Raw genomic sequence first — 20,324 nt, forward strand, 5'->3', positions numbered from 1 at the left:
GGATAGCACCAATAGGAACACATGATGGAGTATCAGTCATGAAGGATATGAGGGTCATTTCAGAAAAATGGAAGAGAGAGATAGACACAATGGGTGTTAGCATGCTTGATATCGGCGGCATACCCAACCTTTTCCCTTAATTTATATATATATATATATATATAAACTACCATGTGATGATTAAAATGTTTACATTTTGCTAGATGAGTAATGATGATTGTACCTAAGCTTGACCCCCTATTTCGGGTCAATAAGGGTGGGCCCCTACTAAAATGGACGTCGGTTGTCTCTTTTAATTCTCCTAGCTCGGGGAAAAGCAACTTCGACCTCTGACTTCCTTTCTTCATATATTACGACTTGAGTGGTCCTTTGGATACTCTAACAGAGATTTGGTTTGTAGGGGCTACCTTAATGGACTAGGACTTCGGCAAAACTTCGACTTGTGTGAGCTGGTTCCTGGACTAAGATTCTAGCAGAGCTTTGACTATGGAAGTGTGATTCTTGGACTGAGACTTCGGCAGAGCTTCGGCTAGAGAAGTCTAGTTCTCGAAGTGAGATTTCGACAGAGCTTTGGCTAGGAAAAGCTAGTAGGGCCTAAGCTTATAAAGGCCAACAAGGGACTAGGCTTGCAAGGGCATAGGCTAGCAAAGGGATAAATCACTTAAGGGACGAAATTTGCAACCTTTCCACATATGGTCACCCATTGGCTGAGGGTTGTTCGCGGGGTTGCAGGGCTGGCGATCTTACGAAGTTTTTTCACGTGGCCGCAAAGGAATATTCGGGGGAATATCCCATATTTCAATACGACTGTCTACGGGAGTTCTATCTTCTAGAGGGGATCACGGGAGATTCGATGGTCCAATTTTGGCGTACCATATATTGTCAAAATCGTGATTCCTAGCACTATCAATTCTTACAGTTACTTAGACTTTGGTTCCTTCGTATATGTCATGATGCCATGATCGGACCCTTTTTCTTGAGTTCTAGACTTTATGGGTTTGGGTATGAGGGAGTTTTTTCAAGCCCAGACCACCTTAGAAAGTCATATTCTTCGTTGATCGAAAACAAAGGCCGTGTCCATAATCCGTAAATCATCATAGTCGGAGGAGGGTGGTAAAATTGGGTGTCTACAACTAGTAATGACTAAATTTTAAGGGTGAATTTTAACAAAGTCTTTACACATATAGAGAGAAACAAAGCAACATTGGTTGGTCATGACCATTGCCATCAAAAACTCTATTCAAAAGTTGATATCTCAGAAGATCACCAACGCCACCACAACTCAAACTTGTGAAGACATGGGTACCAAAACAACCAGAATAAAATCCAATAGTTTAACGAAACCTCGCACCCACAAGAGCACCTAAACAAAAAAAACATGGAAAAACAAAATCACTAAAACAGCTCAAGCAAGGAACAACAAAGTCTTCAAGGTGATTTTGTGGGTGCTAAATGCAAAATTATATTCAATTTTTCGGTTGCTGCAACTAGGTTGAAGTAGTTCATGATGGTGTTTTAATGGCAATCTCTATTGGTCTTACTGTTGCTATCTTCTTAAGCTACTATTAATCTCTTATGGGTAGTCTTAATGGTCTTTATGCATTTGTTGTATATACTTCTAGGTGTATAATTGAGGGTGTTCTCTGTTAGTTGCAGGTCTTTCCTTTGTTTCTTTTCGCTATATTTCCCGACCTATTAATAGGGAAACTCATGTTCTTGCTCATTCCCAATTGAAAATTTCTCGTACTTTAGCCACATCTTCATCTTTGAACACTTGTTTGTATAGGAGATTCTCCTCATTTGATATTGGTTAATAAAACCAGCTTGTTATTTGTTAACAAGTAAAATACAATTGAAATAAAATTTACATATAGTAGCATGATCCGCAATTTTATCTAAATAATACCCCCAAAATAATAGATTTTAAAAACATTTTATTCTTCTTCCTGATTCTAAAATGATTGGGTTCCAACTTCCAACAGATTTCAAACTGATTCAGACTTATTCCAATCGAATTACTTAAATATCGTTTGTATATCTCATGTATGATTAAGTTGTAGTATCTATACATTCAAGTCTCAATCATGTGAGATACAATTTTGGTTTTAATTTGCTGTGCAAGATAGGTATCAAATAGTTCCAAAATCAATACTGTATCTAATATGTATCGGCCTGTATCATTCATATAAAACATTTTTCCCCTCAAGCTACCGACACAATACCATATTTTGACCATTTGACATGGTTAAAAGGTGGGTCCCACATGTTATGGGTTCGATTGATAAGAAAAGATAATGAAAATAAATCATGAAATATGTGATTTTTAGTGGGGCGGGATTCAATGGGAAATAGAAACTCTGTTTGTTTGATGGTAAAAATTGGAAAAAGGTAAAAATGGATGATAAACTTATATTTGTTTTCACAAACTATCACAAATATTTAGATAAATAGGGTGAGAAACTTTATTGACAAGATTATTTAATGTAATAATTATTATCGGTCGACATGACACTTAACTTTTTCCATCCCATTAATTTCCAAAATCCTATGGAGAAGTTGTTTCGTGCCTCTCTCTCTCTTACCTATTTTTCAGTTTTCTTCAAAGAATTCCACCCTCCTTCCCATAAAGTCTCTCATCACAAAAATTATGTATTTCATTATTTATCTTATTTCCATTTTCTTGTCAACGCACATTTTTTTAATCTCGAATATTATTTGGGACTTGGGATAATATCCAGAATTTTATTGAAAATAAAACTGATAATAAAAAGACAAGGGAACATAACCCACCTTACCCCAATCGAAGTGAGACAAGTTTATGATATCCACCTTCACAAGTTTTTCATCCCTTTCATCCGTCTCCAAAGGAAATTGAAGTGGGACAGTAAACATGGAATTCTATAGGAAACTGATTTTTTTTTTTTTTGTTTTAATTGAAAACCAATGGTAAATTCATCCGTTGCGAACTGATATGGGCCGGTTCAAAATGATATCATACCGAAACTCGCCCGAAACTGGAACGATACCGGTTATTGAATCCATAGAAATTGAAACTTGAAACTGAAAATTGGAAGTGCTTTCCAACCAATAATATATCCTATAGGATGCTGCGTCCATGATCATGCGTCCTCAGTAGAGGGCATGCTAATATCTGTCTGTCTGTTTTTATAAATATATTTATTTATTTATAGAGAGAGACAGACACAGAGAGAGAAAGAAGAGAGAGAAAGAAGAGAGAGAAATTAAAGAGAAATGGGAAATAGTTCAGAAATTTACTTTCCAGTCCGTGCGAGTGTTAATTATCTTGTTTGGTGTTGGCCAGAAATTGTCCGTATAAGTATGCTGTCACGCATCACCATTAGCGCCGGTCCATGTTGAGAGCGAAGCGTGCCTTTGTGGGTGAGACAAGAGACAGAGAGTCAAGAGAACAAGGCGAAGTGGAGAAAGGAGAAGAAGATCGGATCAACCCAGATCTCTATATTATTTTTTTGGTAGATCTTTGTATCTAGGCTCGATTTCTTGGATTATCGATCATCGTCTTACATTATTTGTATAGGTGCAGAGAAAAACTTTGTTTTTTCCCTTTTTCCCAGAGAAAAAATCGTTTTTTTTTTTATGGGTGTGTTCTATTTTGGCCTTGTGGATCTTCGAAAATGTGGAAATGCGTTCGTTACTTTATGCAGGTTAGGATATTGGGGCCGAGAAATGTGATCTTGATCTAGGGTTTGTGAAGGTCACATCTTGGATTTGGATAGAAAGTTCCAGTTAGGGTTTTGGTTTTGATCTTGCACACGGGTGCATGAGGCTTTGGTGTTGTTTTGGCGCCGGGGAACATCCGTGGTGATATGAAACAAGGGTTGCTTTCTACTGGAGCTGAAGGAAAGTCTGAAGAATTCTCGTTTGCGGCTATGGAAAATAACCAACCTGGGTCTTCTCGAATGGGGTTCTCAATTGGGGATAACGTCGAGGACGATATGTTATTGGATATGGGAGTTGCAAGGGATCGAGGAGGGAACGAGATCGCCGGGGAAGGTTCCACCCCATGGGAGCTTGTGATTGGAAATTCTCGTTATTTTGAACGCTATGCCAGCGCCAGTGGTCAGGGTCTGAGAGAGATTGATGAGTTGGGTTACAATGAAGAAACCTCCTTGGGGTTTGGGAGAGGGAGTCGCGATCGTGATTTCCAGTTCAAACGAGCTAAAGTTCTCTCCGATTCTCTGTGAGTTGTTTTCTTGTTAATTTCCGTTCATTTTTTATTTTAATATGTACTGAAACTTGAACATTTTCCACCGACTATGACGGTTTCTTAGTTCCCCCATGGATGATATACTTAATCGGATATTGTCAGGATGATTTCCCTTACCCCCCCCCCCCCCCCCCCCCGAGGCTTACATACTTTAAGGAAAGGCGGGTGCTTTTGGGTAGTCGCCCTTCGGTTTATGTGATCTTGTACAGTTCTTGAATATCTTCATCTCTATGCGCACCCGTCCTTGTTGCAACATTTAAAAGTCGATTACTTGAATGCTGCCTCTGTTCTAGTTATTGAGGGCCTTATAAGCCTAAATGTTTTAAGTATTTTTATCTCACTCTGGATCCTATGTTTGCTGGCCTTGCTCTTTGTCCTTTTCTGAGCCTTCACCTTAAAATGAACACTATAAAATGAATGCTATCTCAGTGATGTTGTGCAGATATTTGATCCAAAAAAAAAAAAGAATAAAGGAACCGTATCTGCAAATGTTTATGTTAAAGATTTTTCTTAAAGACAGATTATTATACCTCATATAAGGATAAAAATGAGAAAATGATTAAATGTATAAAATGTGGAGGGTAATATCGAGAGTTTTGAATCTAGGTGCCATGACACATAATGCAACTGGTTGCCTTGGACCTCAAGGGGAGCCTTGTTACCTTTGACAACTATGACCACCTATTAAACTTTTTTTACCACATAAGGATGATAAGGTTTGCCTGTGTTCTGAGATCACTATTCCTTACTCTGCAAAAGGTACAATTAATAGTGAAGGGCATGCCCTTCATGAAATTTACTCTTTATTCTATTAGCATTAGTTTTCGATGGTTGGTTGATGCAGTATCGAGGCTGAACCAGGTTGACCCTTTAGGCAATCTCGACCGAGATGAGCCGGATCTAAATTGGGTTTTTGGTTCAGTAGGATGTTTTAAGATTTATTTTATTTAGGAAAAATTAAGTTTTTTTATTTGGAGAGATGTATAATCTTTTATTTTGGGTAGTTGTTAGACAAGTAAGGAGTTACCGATTTGAGTTTTATTTTGCTTCTAATTTCATTAGTTAGAACTTAGTAAGTAATTAGGAGTTGCTAATTTATTTTTAGATTTTAATTAGGCAAATTTAAATCTCAGTTTATTATATAAAGGCATGTAACCCAAGTTAATAAACAGATTCTGAGAATGAATTGAACTGAATGTTTTGGTGCAGAGTATAGTGCAAGATTAGGTCTTGAGGCCTTCCCCCCCCCCTTGTGCGATATCTTCTCTTATCCCCTGCAACTTTGAGTTCTCTTAAGGATTTCTTCCCTTCCCCTATTGGTCCTCAATCATTGGTAACACCTGATGATTGTTATCTGATCATCTTGTGTAAATCTGTGATCTTCAATGTTTCTCTGCAATTTATTAACCGTTGCATGGTCCACATTACCTTTTAACATTTGGATTTTTTGTAGTCTCACTTTTTTAATGAATGAGCTGCTTTAAACACATGATGCAGAAGAGGGTAACATGGCCTAGAAATTCCCTGGATTAATAGGCCTAGAAAGAAATAGGGTTTTTTTAGGATGTAGACTAATTTATCAAAAGTAGGGACAGTCAGCCTGCAAGACCGGAGAATCTGCACCAATGTGGCGGTGCAATAAGGAAGATCAAAACAGAATTAATGAAGGATGCTTAGATGAAGAAGACTGAGAAGTATATCTAAGAACATGAAGAAATGTTTGCAGATTCAAAAATTAATAAAAGATAACCTGGACTAAGACATATAATCAGTGAACATATAAATTGGTATTCTGACTTGTGTGATGAACAATAGATTGATACGGCAAATAGATTTCACAATAATAGATTGATATAGCAAACACACATCATACATCGATAAACTACGGCATTAGGTAAGTTGCTGCTTATGGCAACTAACAGTAGCAATATCTGGAAGAAATCTTGTCTGAGATCCATTCTGCAAGGGAATATCGAATGCCAATTCATACCAACCATACCGCAAGATCTCTATATTTTATTCCTTTAGAAACAATTAAATGCCTTTCAAGAAAAAAATAAACATGTTGAAGGTAATCCATTTTGACTTGATGACTAATTCTCTCTCTTACTTGTTCTCTTGCATATCTTTTACCAGGGAATTCCATTATGCAACTGCAATGTCACCATGTCCTGATACATCCACTTCCCTATCTGATGGGGCTCAAAATATGTCTCAGGGTTCTGTTCCTTCTGGCAATGAAATGGTCCTTTATCTTAGTTTAACACCAAATGGTGGGGGTGATAGAAATCCTATGGATTCTAATGGTGGAAGAGACAATGATGGAGGTGGGAGCAATACTCCTAAGGTAGAAGATTTGGAAGTGAAGATGGATCTTACAGATGACCTATTGCATATGGTATTCTTGGATATTCTTGGACTCTCTGACAGTAAGATTTAATTGATAATTGTTTTGAATCTTGTGTTACTGTATCCTCACAATTTCAACTTTGTGCCAGGTTTTCTCTTTCTTGGATCACATTAATCTCTGCCGAGCTGCTAGAGTCTGCAGGCAGTGGCGTGCTGCTACTGCTCATGAAGACTTCTGGAGGCGTCTGAATTTTGAAAATCGGAATCTCTCTCCAGTACAATGTGAGTCTTTTATCCACCTTGTGTTTTTAATGCTTTTTAGTTAGTATTTTTGTTTAGGATATATTCTACGCATGTTTTCGTGATGAGTTAGATTAGATGAAAGAGGAACATCTTTTATTTTTATTACTATTATTAGTATAATTTTTAGATGGCTACACTATAATAGGGGGAAGGGGGCATGTAACAGCCAGAAGACTCGAACTCGAGATCTCCTGTTGAGCGTGGGCTTATTGCACCATATTCTCACCAACTGCGTTAGGCAGTTAGGAACATCATATTTCATTGGCCATATGGAATGTAATACCGAATTTGAAGAATCAAAACAGTACCAAAACCAGTGCTTTAAATCAAAGAATAATTCAGAATATAGGGGTCAATCCTAGCAGATCTAGGAGAAGGGTACTTTGGTAATAAGCCAATAAACAAAGAACAGAAAATAGGATAGTCTACCTATACTGAATTCTGTAAACCTGAACAATATTCGATCAAGTAATAAACAGTAACTAAGACCAGGGGTAGAACAGTAATTTATCCAAGGAAATTAAAGATCAGAAATGAGGGTTAATAATGTGTAATACTTCTGCTGTCGGAGTAAATAACAGTACTTAAAATAAATCAGAAACTCAGAAACGATCTAGGTACAAAACAGTGACTTAATGGGAGAACTCAATTTCTCAAGATCAACTGGTCATAAAGTTATCAAACTGAAACGAAGTTCATATTTAGGGTTGATGAACTATTGGTTAAAATCTTGAAGGAATTTAATGGCTGGATTGCTTAATCTCAAAAAACATGTAAAATGTAAATTTTAGGTAGAACATGTATTTGCAGAAAAATTCAAGGTCTGAACTTGTTAATGGCAGAAATTTGGACGATTAGATTCAATAACTCCAGTATAAGAAGAGCAGCACAAGAGCAACCCACTTGGGCTTCTCGTTGCTAGATGTTTGAGTGGATCAAGGTTCAAGGTATCGGGTTTCGACCCTTGGGGAGACCGAAATTTCGGTTGAAATCTGGGAAATTTCGAGGAAACTAAAGAATTTTTACCGGTTTAGTCGAAACTTAGTTTCGACCCCCAAACAAATTTTTTTGCCTGATTTTCTTAGTATATCATTTTTTGGACATTTCTAACACATTCACATCATTAGTTTCATTAAGAGGAAAAAAAGTTATACTTGTGTGGTGAACCAAAGGTTCGGTAATCTTTACGCTGATTTGTTGATTGGAATATGTTGTAGGTAAATGTGTTTCTAAAAGTAAAAAAAAAAAAAGAAAGCATTAACATAAAAAAAAATAAAAATTGGCCGCCGTGAATGTGTAGATCGGGTCCTCCTAGGTAACATAAAAAATTTACATAATTCTACTTTATTTATAAGTATATTCTAAAAAATTTTTTTTTTGGGGAAGTTGGGACTTACCTTTTTGGTCCATGCTATCTTTCCTATGTAGATGAAGCAAAAATCGCCCTTAGATTCAACTTTGCTAGCAAAAAATTGAAATCTTCACTGTTTCCCAAAGTTTTCCACTCATAGGAGAAAAAACTAAGAAGATCGAATTCTGCTGAAAAAGGCTTTAGTTTTTTTTTCAAACTAATTTATATAGGATCTGATTCAACCCAAAGGGTCAAATTGGTTTGGTCGAAATTTCCCATGTTTCAGCCGAAACATGGGAAATTTTGTCGAAACATGGTCGAAACATGTGACTTTTAAAAGTCACATGACATCAGGGTTTTAAGTATCGGTCGTATCGGCCCTTACCGATACGATACATGAGAATTTTAAAATCCTTTTGTATCGATACGTATCCTATGATACATACCGTTACACCACCGATGCGATACGATACACATTAATACGTACCAATACTTTATGGAAAAAATAAAATCGAGTGAAATGTAAGTTTCAGTATGTATCGGTGCGTATCGGTATGTATTGGTATGTATCGGTTGATACATACCGATACAATACGATATGTATCGATACAATGCATTACGGTCATATAATGACCAAGTTGGGTCATTTTTCAAAAAAACACGAATTTTTGAGGGTTTTTTGTTCCAAAGTTGCTGCTAAGCATATTTCTCTTTAACTAAAGTAGTAGTCAAGGTTGGAAACAAGGATTTTATATTTATGGGACAACTATAAACCTTGAATTCTTAGTGCGATACCTCAATTTAGTGCATGTTATTAGTAGCTTTTTTTAACAAAATTTTTATGTAAAAGTGTATAAAAAAGTGTTTTCTATCCATTTATGTGCGTATCTTTAGCGTATCTTCAATACGATACGATACCCTCAGGTACGTATCTTAATTTTGGCCGACCGATACGGTGACCGATATCGTTACTTTAATCCTTGCATGACATATCGTTTCGACCCCTGGGGATACGGTTTCGACCGAGTTCTCGAACCATGGATTGGATTGAACACCAATCTACCTTGATCAAACAAAGGATTTCTTTGCTGCAAGGAAGAGAAGAGCGGCAATAGCCTTTTCATTCATTAAAATTCATGTACAATGCTAGGCTCACTTACAAACTTATACAAAAAAAAACTCAAAAACAGACTTAAAACACTAAAAAGGAAAGGCCTAACCCAGTCCTTAACTAATAAGGTAATATAAACTAACTAGAAAACTGAAATTATAAAGGAAACTAATTCAAAACAGGGCTGGACTTAGAATCCTAATCTAGCCTAAATAAAATACTTAATAACTATTAAAAGAAAGAAATGAAGGCACTAACTAAGTTTTTCCATATGCCTAGCCTCTACCCATATTATAGACCCATTAAAGTGACTTGTTACAATTAAAACACATGGGATCAAAGGCTCAACATTATGTACTACTGTATTTGAAAAGACCCAAAACAGTGCCAGTTGAATGTGATTGGATGGCTGAATTGCTTAATAAAAAAAAAAAGAAAAAGAAAAAGAAAAAGGAAAAGAGCCTTGCATCCAAATTTCTAGAAGATTCGAACAAATCAAAGGAAAACTTGAAGAATAGTACTTGTTAATGGATAAAAAGATGATGAAACAATAAGAATAACAGAACATAACACCAGGGCTTCGTGCAAGGTGGTTCGTTTGGATCAAATACCAACCTAGACCTTGATCACACACAAGAGGTTCTTTGATCAAACACAAGGGATTCTTCAATGGAGAAGAAAACGGCAAAGACAACGACTTTGTTTATCAAATTCGTGTACAATGCTAGGCCCCCTTACAAACTTATATAAAAGACTCAAAATTAGACTTGAGACGCTACAAAGGAAAGGCCTTACCCAATCCTTAACTAACTAGGAAACTGAAATAAAGAAGGATACTAACTCAAAACATAGTCAGACTTTAAGCCCTAACATGCTTATGACTTAAGTTTGATGTGCACTCGAATACAACAAGAGTTTGAGTTGGAATGAGGGACCTCCTAACTAAACTCAGCTAAGATAGCCTAAGCTGATGTGGCTTCCACTAACTAATAGCTAAAGAACTAAACTACTTAATAAGAGAAATCCCGTATGCAGACTTAATACCCATAGTTTAGGCCCATTAAAGAGGCCTATTACATTGAAAACCCTTGGGATCAAAGGCCCAACATATATAGAACACAATCCTAGAATTATTCCTAATAAAACCACACCATTTTACTGATGAATATGCATCACAACACTATGTAACCCAACCCAAAGTTTATTCCCTATGAAATAAGCCTGTTTATATGATTTATTTGCATCAATATGACATTGGAACCTGATGAGTTTGTAAATCTTTCTACATCCAGACATTACCAATATCAATGCTTTCACTAGGTGTGATTGTCTTAGGCAGGGTTTAAAGTATCAGTACATATCGTACTGTATAGGCCGATACGTATTGGTATTGGTATTTGGTTGACACCGATATGATACATGTATTTATTTATTTATTTTATGTATCAAAGTGTATCATACAATACTGTATAATCGTACTATGATCCGATACTCATCGATACATACCGATACTTTTCTGGATACGTACAATTGAGCCCTGAACAATTGAATTACATGCGTATCGGTTTGTATCGAACTGATACTCACCTATACGCAATCGCTATGTATCTACATAACCCATTTCACTTTCGAAACAAAGCTTGTTGGTCTCGCTTGCAATACTTAAGGTTCCAAAATTTGATGCACAATTGCACTATTACCCAACAGATTTCACAATCTTGATATACCATTCTTTCATATCCTCTTTGTCATGAATTATGGCATCCCCATGTTGATCATTTCCTCCAGTTTACATCTACAGAGTCCTTGCAGCCAGATAAGTGTCTTCCGTCTGATTTCTCCGTTGCATTTAATTCTTAATTTCTATAAGAATCATCATGACAACTAGTGTCATCATTTCTATTTAATGTTGTTTGTCCTTGCCAAGTGTGTTAATCCTTCCACAAAAATTGAACGTTGTATCTTGTTATGATTGCTCTAGTTACTGCCATCCCTTTTGCAGTGTTCTAGTAGTAATTTTTTTTATAAGAAGCTGTATGGCAAGATCAAACAATTAAGGCACCGTTTGGTAATGTTTTTGCTGTTTCTGTGTTTAGAAACAGCAGAAACAGCTTTTCACATTTCCGGGACAAAAATGGTTTTTTTGGTATTTGATAAACCTGTTTCTTGAAACGTTTTTTGCAGACATAATACCACTAAAAAACCCAATAGTATCATCGAATGCCCAAAAGGGAGAGAGGGTTTGGTTGTCTCTTTTTAGGTGTAAATAGTTGAGAGATTTATCGAGCACAACGACCTTTTTTCTTCTCTCAAATTCGTTTTTAGAAACGACGAAACAAGCGACTTGTTTCGTCAAAGTCGTTTCTAGAATTGTAAATAGGCATAAATTTTGATTTATGTTTCTAGAAACGGATGAAACGGAACAGCTTTATCAAACGCTTTTTGGGCTGTTTTTCTGATTCTGGGAACAAGAAAATGCAGAAACAGAATGTTGTCAAACGGTGCCTAAGCTTGTTTTAGTTATTTTTTGCTATGTTTGAGTAGATTTAGGTAAAACAAACTAAAACGTTGCATCAAACATGAATTATTGCATCAATTTGTTCCTAGATTTTAAAATTTCTTAGAAAGTTGACAATATACTGTTACTACAAGTAAGGAACCTCATATTTCAATCGAATACATTTCTCTCAGTACGGTGTTCTCCATTTTAGTGTTTATGCATGATACATGTTATATATAGATTTTTTTTTACTGTTTTTTTAATGCAAATGTCTATAAAAGTGTATTTCCTTTCCATTTATTTGTGTATCTTTAACGTATCTCCGTACAATACGATATCCTCCAATATGTATTTTAAATTTAGCCGATTGATATGGAAACCAATACTGATACTTAAATCCTTGGTCTTAGAAAGTTTATATTTTCGCTTTGAATGCCTTAACTAACTTTTTTTTTTTGCTCTTCTTTTTGGAGACCAAATGAGGGGACTTAATTCATATTGTATCAATTCATTTGCAGTTGCTGGCATCTGTCGCCGGTATCCAAACATCACAGAAGTGAATATCTTTGGTGCTCTTGCTATTGACTTACCTGTTATGAAAGCAATCACCTCCTTAAAGTATGATTTGCCTTCTCTTGCTTAGTTTCCCCCATTTAGATATTTTACCCTTACTCCTCACTCCACCCCCACTGTCAAATAATTTTTACTTTGACCTCTAGTGCATGTTGCTTATATTTGTGGTTGATTCTCAGGTATATTGAGACTTTGATAGTGGGAGGGACGGGGCACCTGGAGGATGGCTTTTTCCATGCTTTAGCAGATTGTTCTATGTTGAGAACTTTGAGTGTTAATGATGCAGCTCTCGGCAATGGTGTTCAAGAGATACCTGTGTTCCATGATAGATTGCGTCATCTTCAAATTACGAAATGTCGTGTGCTTCGCATTTCTGTGAGGTGAAAATATTTCTGATGCTGTATGAACATCTGGTGCCTGTTGTATGAACTTCTAAGCTGGTACATTGTACTATGCAGGTGTCCCCAACTGGAAACCCTGTCCTTGAAGCGTACTAATATGGCTCATGCCTTACTCAATTGCCCTCAATTACATGAATTAGATATCGCTTCATGCCACAAGCTCTCAGATGCTGGAATTCGTGTGGCGGCAACATCATGCCCTTTGTTGGCGTCATTGGATATGTCAAATTGTTCGTGTGTTAGTGATGAAACATTGCACGAAATAGCACTTATGTGTCCTAGTCTTCGTGTTCTCAATGCATCATACTGTCCCAACATATCACTTGAGGTAAGCTTTTTGAGTCTTTGACTTCAATTTGTCCTCCTGATTATATGATGTGGTGTTCGAATTATCTTTATCTGACATGATCATGTAATGCTTTTGCTGGTGGAAGTCTGTGAGACTCCCTATGTTAGCAGTTTTAAAGCTCAGTAGTTGTGAGGGAATAACTTCTGCATCAATGGCTGCAATATCTCATAGCTATATGCTTGAGGTTTGTTCTTACTATTGCCTCGATTATTGGTGTTTCCAATTTTTTTTTGCTACAAGTTTTGATTAACAACTTTTTACTCTCTAAGAAGAAATATCCTCTATTCCAGGTTCTGGAGCTTGATAATTGCAGCTTATTGACATCAGTCTCCTTGGATATTCCTCGATTGCAGAATATTAGACTAGTCCATTGCCGCAAGTACTGATTGTTGCCGTTGTTTTGTTCTTCTTTGTGTCTTCCTCCATATCCACTCTTGCTTCTTTAGTATTAGTTTGTTTGTGGGTGTGTCCTGATCCATATATCCTTTTGCTTCTTCTTGGTAGATTTGTCGATTTGAATTTGCGAAGCCCTATGCTTTCATCTATTACAGTTTCTAATTGCCCTGCACTCCATCGTATCAATATCACATCGAATTTACTTCAGGTTTGCATCGAAGTAGTGATCTTTTTTTTCTTCCTTTCCTCTTTGCTTTTTGAGAATTGGGTTTTGATAGAAGTGTTTCCCGGTAATGCAGAAACTAATGTTGCAGAAGCAGGAAAGTTTGAGCACCTTGTCATTGCAGTGCCAGTCTTTGCAAGAACTGGACCTTACTGAATGTGAATCTTTGACAAATTCTATTTGCGAAGTTTTTAGTGATGGTGGAGGTTGCCCAATGCTTAGGTCCCTTGTTCTTGACAACTGTGAGGTTTGTGATAAACTAGTTCTTCCGTTCTTCCTCATGACTGTCTAATTTTGTTATGTGAAGTCATCTTTGCTTGGCATTAGGGCTGTAGCTTGGGCTGGCCAGTCCTATTTTTATCTGCTCTGGGCCAGGATTTTCAGCCCATGAGCCATGATAGGGTTGGAAATCCCGGCACAAGTTCAGGCTGGGCAAGTTTAGGGTTGAAGTATTGAGTTTGGCCCTGCCCGGGTGGAGCCTTTCACACGTATGTGTGTTTTTATTAGTTTATCTACCAATTTCTTGAGTAGAAGTATTGAGTTGTGTAATAAAATTATTTTGGAACTCATAATCATTCTTGTGTAAGAAAACCTGTCCCTCCTCCTTTTTGGTCAAATTGGGACGGAAGGCCAATCTGTGGTGTTTATCTACTGTTGATTCATGTTATAATTCATGCTGAGCCTGACCTGAAGTTGTCTTCGCAGGCTGGGCCTGGGTGGGCTGGGCCTTGGTTTTCTAAAACCAAGCCCTGCTGGACCCAATCACACGTTCACTATTCGATGAATAACATTTGATTTTTATGGGGTAAAGTTGAAATGGTACTTTTTAGCTTAAAAGTAGTGCAGTTAATAAGAGAAGATATCTGCCATCTCCTTTGATTTGAGGAAAGGGGAATAGTTTAAAGCATCTTTTGTGTTCAATTGGTTTTGCAGTTTAGTTCCATATTTCAGAAGAAGATGCTTTCAGAACTGGGTTTCATATACTTTTCCTTCTGCTCATATGGAATTACAAGAATGGAAATAACATCTTTCTGCTCGTGTTCAATTGACAGGGACCATTTCTAGCTGATTTTGATTTTAAAATTTGATTCTGTATAGATTTTTTCATTTTTTTAAATTATGGATTTTTGATGAGATAAAGGTAAGGGAAAAAGAGAGTCTGCATAGCCAACTCCATTTAGTTGGGACCCTAGTTATCGAATTATTCGGCCGAACCGAATTTTTACGAATTTAATAAAAAATTCTGACCGAATCCGAATTAAAAATAAAATTCGGTAAAATTCGCGATTTTTTCAAAAGTGAATATAAAACGCGAATAATTCGGACCGAACCGGATTAAACCGAATTATTCGGTCCACTTAAACAGTATTTATAAAAAAAAAAAACTGAAAAAAAAAACCCAATAAGCTTTTTTGACCGAATCCTTAAATTAATCAATCAAATTATTCCGAATAATTCTCCGCCCGAATAATTCCCGAATCCGAATTTGCTAACTATGGTTGGGACAAGGCTTAGTTCAGTTGAGGTGAGGTTATGAGATAAACTTGAAGGAAAATAAAGCCAAGTTACTTATCCCCTCGCACCACACCCCCCAGCCCCCCCTCCAAAAAAAAAAAAAAAAAAAAAAAATCCAAGTTAGACAGAATTAATACACAACCATGTAGACCTTTGTTAATCTTAGCATGCTTGGGTCTGCCTGGGTACAATGGAATGAACAGTGCCATTACATGTCTTGAGACAGTTATTTTCAGAAAAATGACGAGGCAATAAAGAAATAAGTAAAACAACATAGAAATTCGTATGTAGTGGGAATTACCACCACCATATTAGTGGCTTTATTAATTCTGTCATCAGGCAGAAGTGAAGGCCTTGAACAGTATTTCCGAAGTAGTATCCTGCAACACTTACTTTCAGTTATTGGTCAGAGGTAAATTTCTGAGGAAGGGAGGGGGGCGGGGGTTGCAGTTCGGAAATTGATGAAGGTGGATAAAATTTTGAAACATAATATGTTGGTGTTATTTTAAAATATAATTTTGTTGGAAAAACTATATAAATAAAAGTTAGATGCTAAATACATGCATGGTTCATTTGTTTCTTTATATTTTGGAGCCCTATGCTCGTAATCTGGTGAGAAATCTAAATAATATGCTGTATGATCAAGTTATTTGATTGCCTTTTGGACGCCATTTTAAGCATGTTGATTTTTTCTATCCTTCTTTAAGTGAAAGCGCCTATTTCAATTTTACAGAGTCTGACAGCAGTGGAATTCAATAGTTCTTCCTTAGTCAGTCTTTCCCTTGTTGGTTGCCGTGCCATGACTACTTTGGAACTCACATGCCCTCATCTTGATCAAGTCTTTCTGGATAATTGTGATCATCTTGAGAGAGCATCATTTTGTCCTGTAAGTGGAAGCACTTTTTTTTTTTTTTTTTTTGGGGTGGGGGGTGTTGATAGGATATGCTTTTATAAACTCAAAGGTGGTTATTGCTGATGAGTCTGTCAGTATAGTAAGCCAGTCCGCACTAGTTACATGGAATTTAGCTTGTAAAATTCTGGATCGACTGCTTTATCTATAAATCTTCTAATTCCTTGAACATGTAGCACCATGGGGTTAATATTTACATGCTTATGTGTATGATATGTGCTACTGTGCTAGTCGAAATTATTGATAAACATAAACCTGAAAGAATGTTTGCTGCAGGTTGGACTTCGGTCCCTTAATCTTGGTATATGCCCCAAATTGAATGTACTTCAAATTGAAGCCCCACATATGATTGTTCTGGAGTTGAAGGGATGTGGTGTTTTATCTGAAGCATCCATCAACTGCCCTTGCCTAATTTCTCTGGATGCTTCCTTCTGCAGGTGTTCACATGCTCTTTGTCATGTAATTTTATCTTCAAATTTCTTTCTTTAATTGCTTATGCTGATATATTTTCCCTACGCAGCCAACTTAAGGATGATTGCTTATGTGCAACGACTGCTTCATGTCCTCTCATTGAGTCGTTAGTACTGATGTCATGCCCATCCATTGGTCCAGATGGGCTCTCTTCTTTGCGCCTGCTTTCTTGTTTAACCTTGCTGGATTTATCATACACTTTCCTGGTGAACTTACAACCAGTTTTTGAGTCCTGTTTGCAGTTGAAGGTAATACTAATAGGAAATATATATATAATATAATTGTGTAGTTTATGAATGCTTCCTTCCCTTCTCTTTTAGGTAAGTTGCAGAGCTATTGTTTTGCCTTATGGACCTTTTTTTTTTTGGGGTGTGCGTGTGTGTGTGTGTGTGTGTGTGTGTGTGTGTGTGTGTGTGTGTAACCCCAAGGGGTTAGCGCAGTTGGCTTGGAGGGGACACGGTACTCCGCCTCAGCAAGCGAGGTCCCGTGATCAAACATTTGCCGCTGCACCTAACTTCTTGGGGCCACCGCACGAGAGTTTCCGTCTCGGACTGACCTGGTCCTGTGTAAGCGGTATCACAATGACCCTAGGGATTAGTCGGGTCAAAGATCTGGACACCCTGGGTATCAAAAAAAAAAAAAAGGGTGTGTGTGTGTGTGTGTGGAGATGCACACTGTTAGCAGAGAAGATTCCAAACTTGAACATAAAAAATAAATCTTAATGACTTACTTACATGCTCATTTAAACATGTATGCAATTGTGTTTCCCTTGTCTGTTTTTAGAGAGGAGATAGAATTGTATTTTCATAAGAGTAATTTAGCCGGTCAAAACTCTAGTAAAGGAAAATTTTACCTATCCCAACTCCCAGAGCCCCAGTTATGAGTTATTTGAGTTCCATTTATTAGTCCAAGGATGGTGGAGGCAGAATGGCTGTTGTATGTTGTGGCAGGTGCAGCATAACTGGCAGTTATGGTTGCCAGATGAAAGTGATGGTTTTTAGAAGCCTAAAGGTTTGGGATCAGAAACATTGACTAGATAAGGACCAGAATTCAAGTTAGTGATAAACAGTAATATATACCTCAGATTTGACAAATCAAATTTCGATGGTTTACTCTCTTCAGATATAGGAGCAGAATATCAAAGTTGAACTTGATCCAAAGGTCTGATCTCAACTTTCAGAAGAATCCTACCTAAGATATGACTTCTGAAACCTAAATTGATACCAGTAATTGGATGATATCTGATCAGCAGATACACTCGCTCAAATTAAGTAACAGCAGTTGTACAATTCAGAATAGAAACTGAATAGTAATTTGAGATATGATGGAAAACAGAATCTACTAATTGAAACTGGAAATCAGAAAACAAACCTAAGATAAACAGCAATCCTAGTAACAGTAGGAATCTGATGACCTGAGATCCGTTAAAAAATTGAAACTGTAGATACATATGATGGTTAGATTAGTAGTTATAGTAGTGTCCTACTTGAGGTAGGATACCCAAAATCCTGTAGGTCGATTGAAGAGCTTAAAAATAATGTTGTAGGACTTATAACAAATCAGATTTGAAGTTTATTATCAGTAATAATCAATAAACAGATCTACTAATCTGTTTATTCGTACCAAATCTCCTACCGTCCCCTGGCACAATGTAGTATGGTTCAAAAGCCACATCCCCCGCCACAGCTTCACCGCCTGGCGTGCCCGAACCTATTGCCTCCCCACCCAATCTTTTCTCATCCATAGACACATTCAGGTCTCTCCTTCCTGCTGCCTCTGTTGGAACAATCCCGAAGATGTTAACCACCTCTTCTTTTCTTGCCCCTTCTCCGCCTCAATCTGGAAGAAGGCCCTCAAATCTATTTGGCCCAACCTGAGACCCACTTTGTCCTTCACGAGGGAATGGATATGGATTGATATGACTTTTGGCGGCACTACCTTGTGTGACATTATAGGGAAGCTCATATTTGCAGCAACTATCAACCACATTTGGATGGAGCGAAACCTCAGAAGATGGACTTCCAACTCTCGTTCCTTTGAAAGGATTTGGAAAGCCATCTACTTTGAGGTAAGTTCCAAATTTGGCACTCTCAGGCGCAGACTTGTCAGGGACACCCCAAGGAACAGGCATATTGTTGTCTCCTAGAGTCTTCCACCCTCCACTCTCTTTACATCTACCCCCCTCCCCATTGATTGTCTCCCAGTAGTTGGGTTTTCTGGCCCTTGATGTATTTTGTTGTTCCCACTTCAGTATTTGCCCCCCCTTTTTCCCTTTTGTTTTCCTTCTTCCCTTGTACATTCTTTCTCTTGGTAATGAATTATTTATTCATCCAAAAAAAAAAACAGATCTACTAATAAATCTGAGCAACTAATATGTGACCATACTAGGAGTTTAATGGATTCAATAGGGACAGAAATAATTGGGAATAGTTCCAAATTTATGGAACTCTTACCATTGACCTCTGATTCAAGAACTGAAACCGTGTGCAGGTTTAGAATGTCATGCGGTTGATGGTTCTGACTTCAAAATTGGAATCTCAGTTGTATTGGAATGAGACTAAGAGGATATGAACTTGGCTTCCCACTGAGCACTTGCTGGAATCCCACCAACAGTATTAGAGTCTCAGTGCTCACTAATGGAGTAGTTGAATCTCACAACCAGTTTCTGAGTCACACAGAGGAACTGCCGAAAGACATGCTTTATTGATATAATAAAATCAGTAATGCCTTAATGGCTGGTTACTAAAGTATGAAAAGCTGGCTACTTAATTGACCAATAAAAGACTTAAAAAATCCTAAACTGACTCAAGAACCTCCAGCTGTGTTTGGAATCCTAAACCAAGTAGGACTTGACATAATGATAGAAAATCAACTCATAACAGGACTAACTTATAGATTTCTATTCCACCCTGAACAAGGACACATAAACATAATCAAAATAGGAAAAGAAACTGAAAACAGAACTCTACTTAAAATTGAGCAACATAGTAGGGAAACTAGGTATTCTGAAATTCCTGATAACACAGGTTCTTCTTCTTCTTCCTTTGTTACTTTTTAGAGTACCTGTCTAGCTGATCTGCATTAGGAAGGCTTGGGTGACACCCAAATTTGGTGTACAGTTGGGTAGGCCTTTTCCTCTGTCTGCCTGTCAAGTTTCATGGTGAATGTAGTTTTCCACATGGCAAAACAGAGGTTCAAAAAATGGTTGAAAATTCAACATTGGACATTGGACAAGGTGGCTTAGTGGCTGAAATTATAGGACAAGAAGTTTGACATTTTCTGTTCTAGGGGGCACCCTAGCCATTCAATGGTTTAGATTGTTCATATCCTCCCTTGTGGCTCAAAATCAGGTGCCCATTTTGCTGGGCCCAGCTTAATAGCTGCTTTGCCACATTTTCCTTGACATTTTGGTACATATAGGAGCCTGATGGATAGGATACATCTAAGGTTTAGAAGATTTTCAGCACGCACTTTTTTTACGCTTCATTTCTTTTGTGGTTTGAACCTGTATGTAATGGTTGATACTTGATAATCTTGTTTTTCATTTTTGACAGGTATTGAAATTGCAAGCATGCAAGTATTTGACTGACTCTTCTTTGGAGGCTCTTTATAAAGAAGGTGCTCTC

At 37.3% G+C, this 20,324-nt stretch overlaps 1 pseudogene; it reads left to right on the forward strand.

The window, feature by feature from the left end:
* Positions 1–3,248: 3,248 nt before the first annotated feature.
* The window catches only part of LOC122077330, a 20,048-nt pseudogene continuing 2,972 nt past the window's right edge, over positions 3,249–20,324 (forward strand).

Source organism: Macadamia integrifolia, chromosome 4 (assembly GCF_013358625.1).
Source record: "Macadamia integrifolia cultivar HAES 741 chromosome 4, SCU_Mint_v3, whole genome shotgun sequence".
Classification (NCBI taxonomy): domain Eukaryota; kingdom Viridiplantae; phylum Streptophyta; class Magnoliopsida; order Proteales; family Proteaceae; genus Macadamia; species Macadamia integrifolia.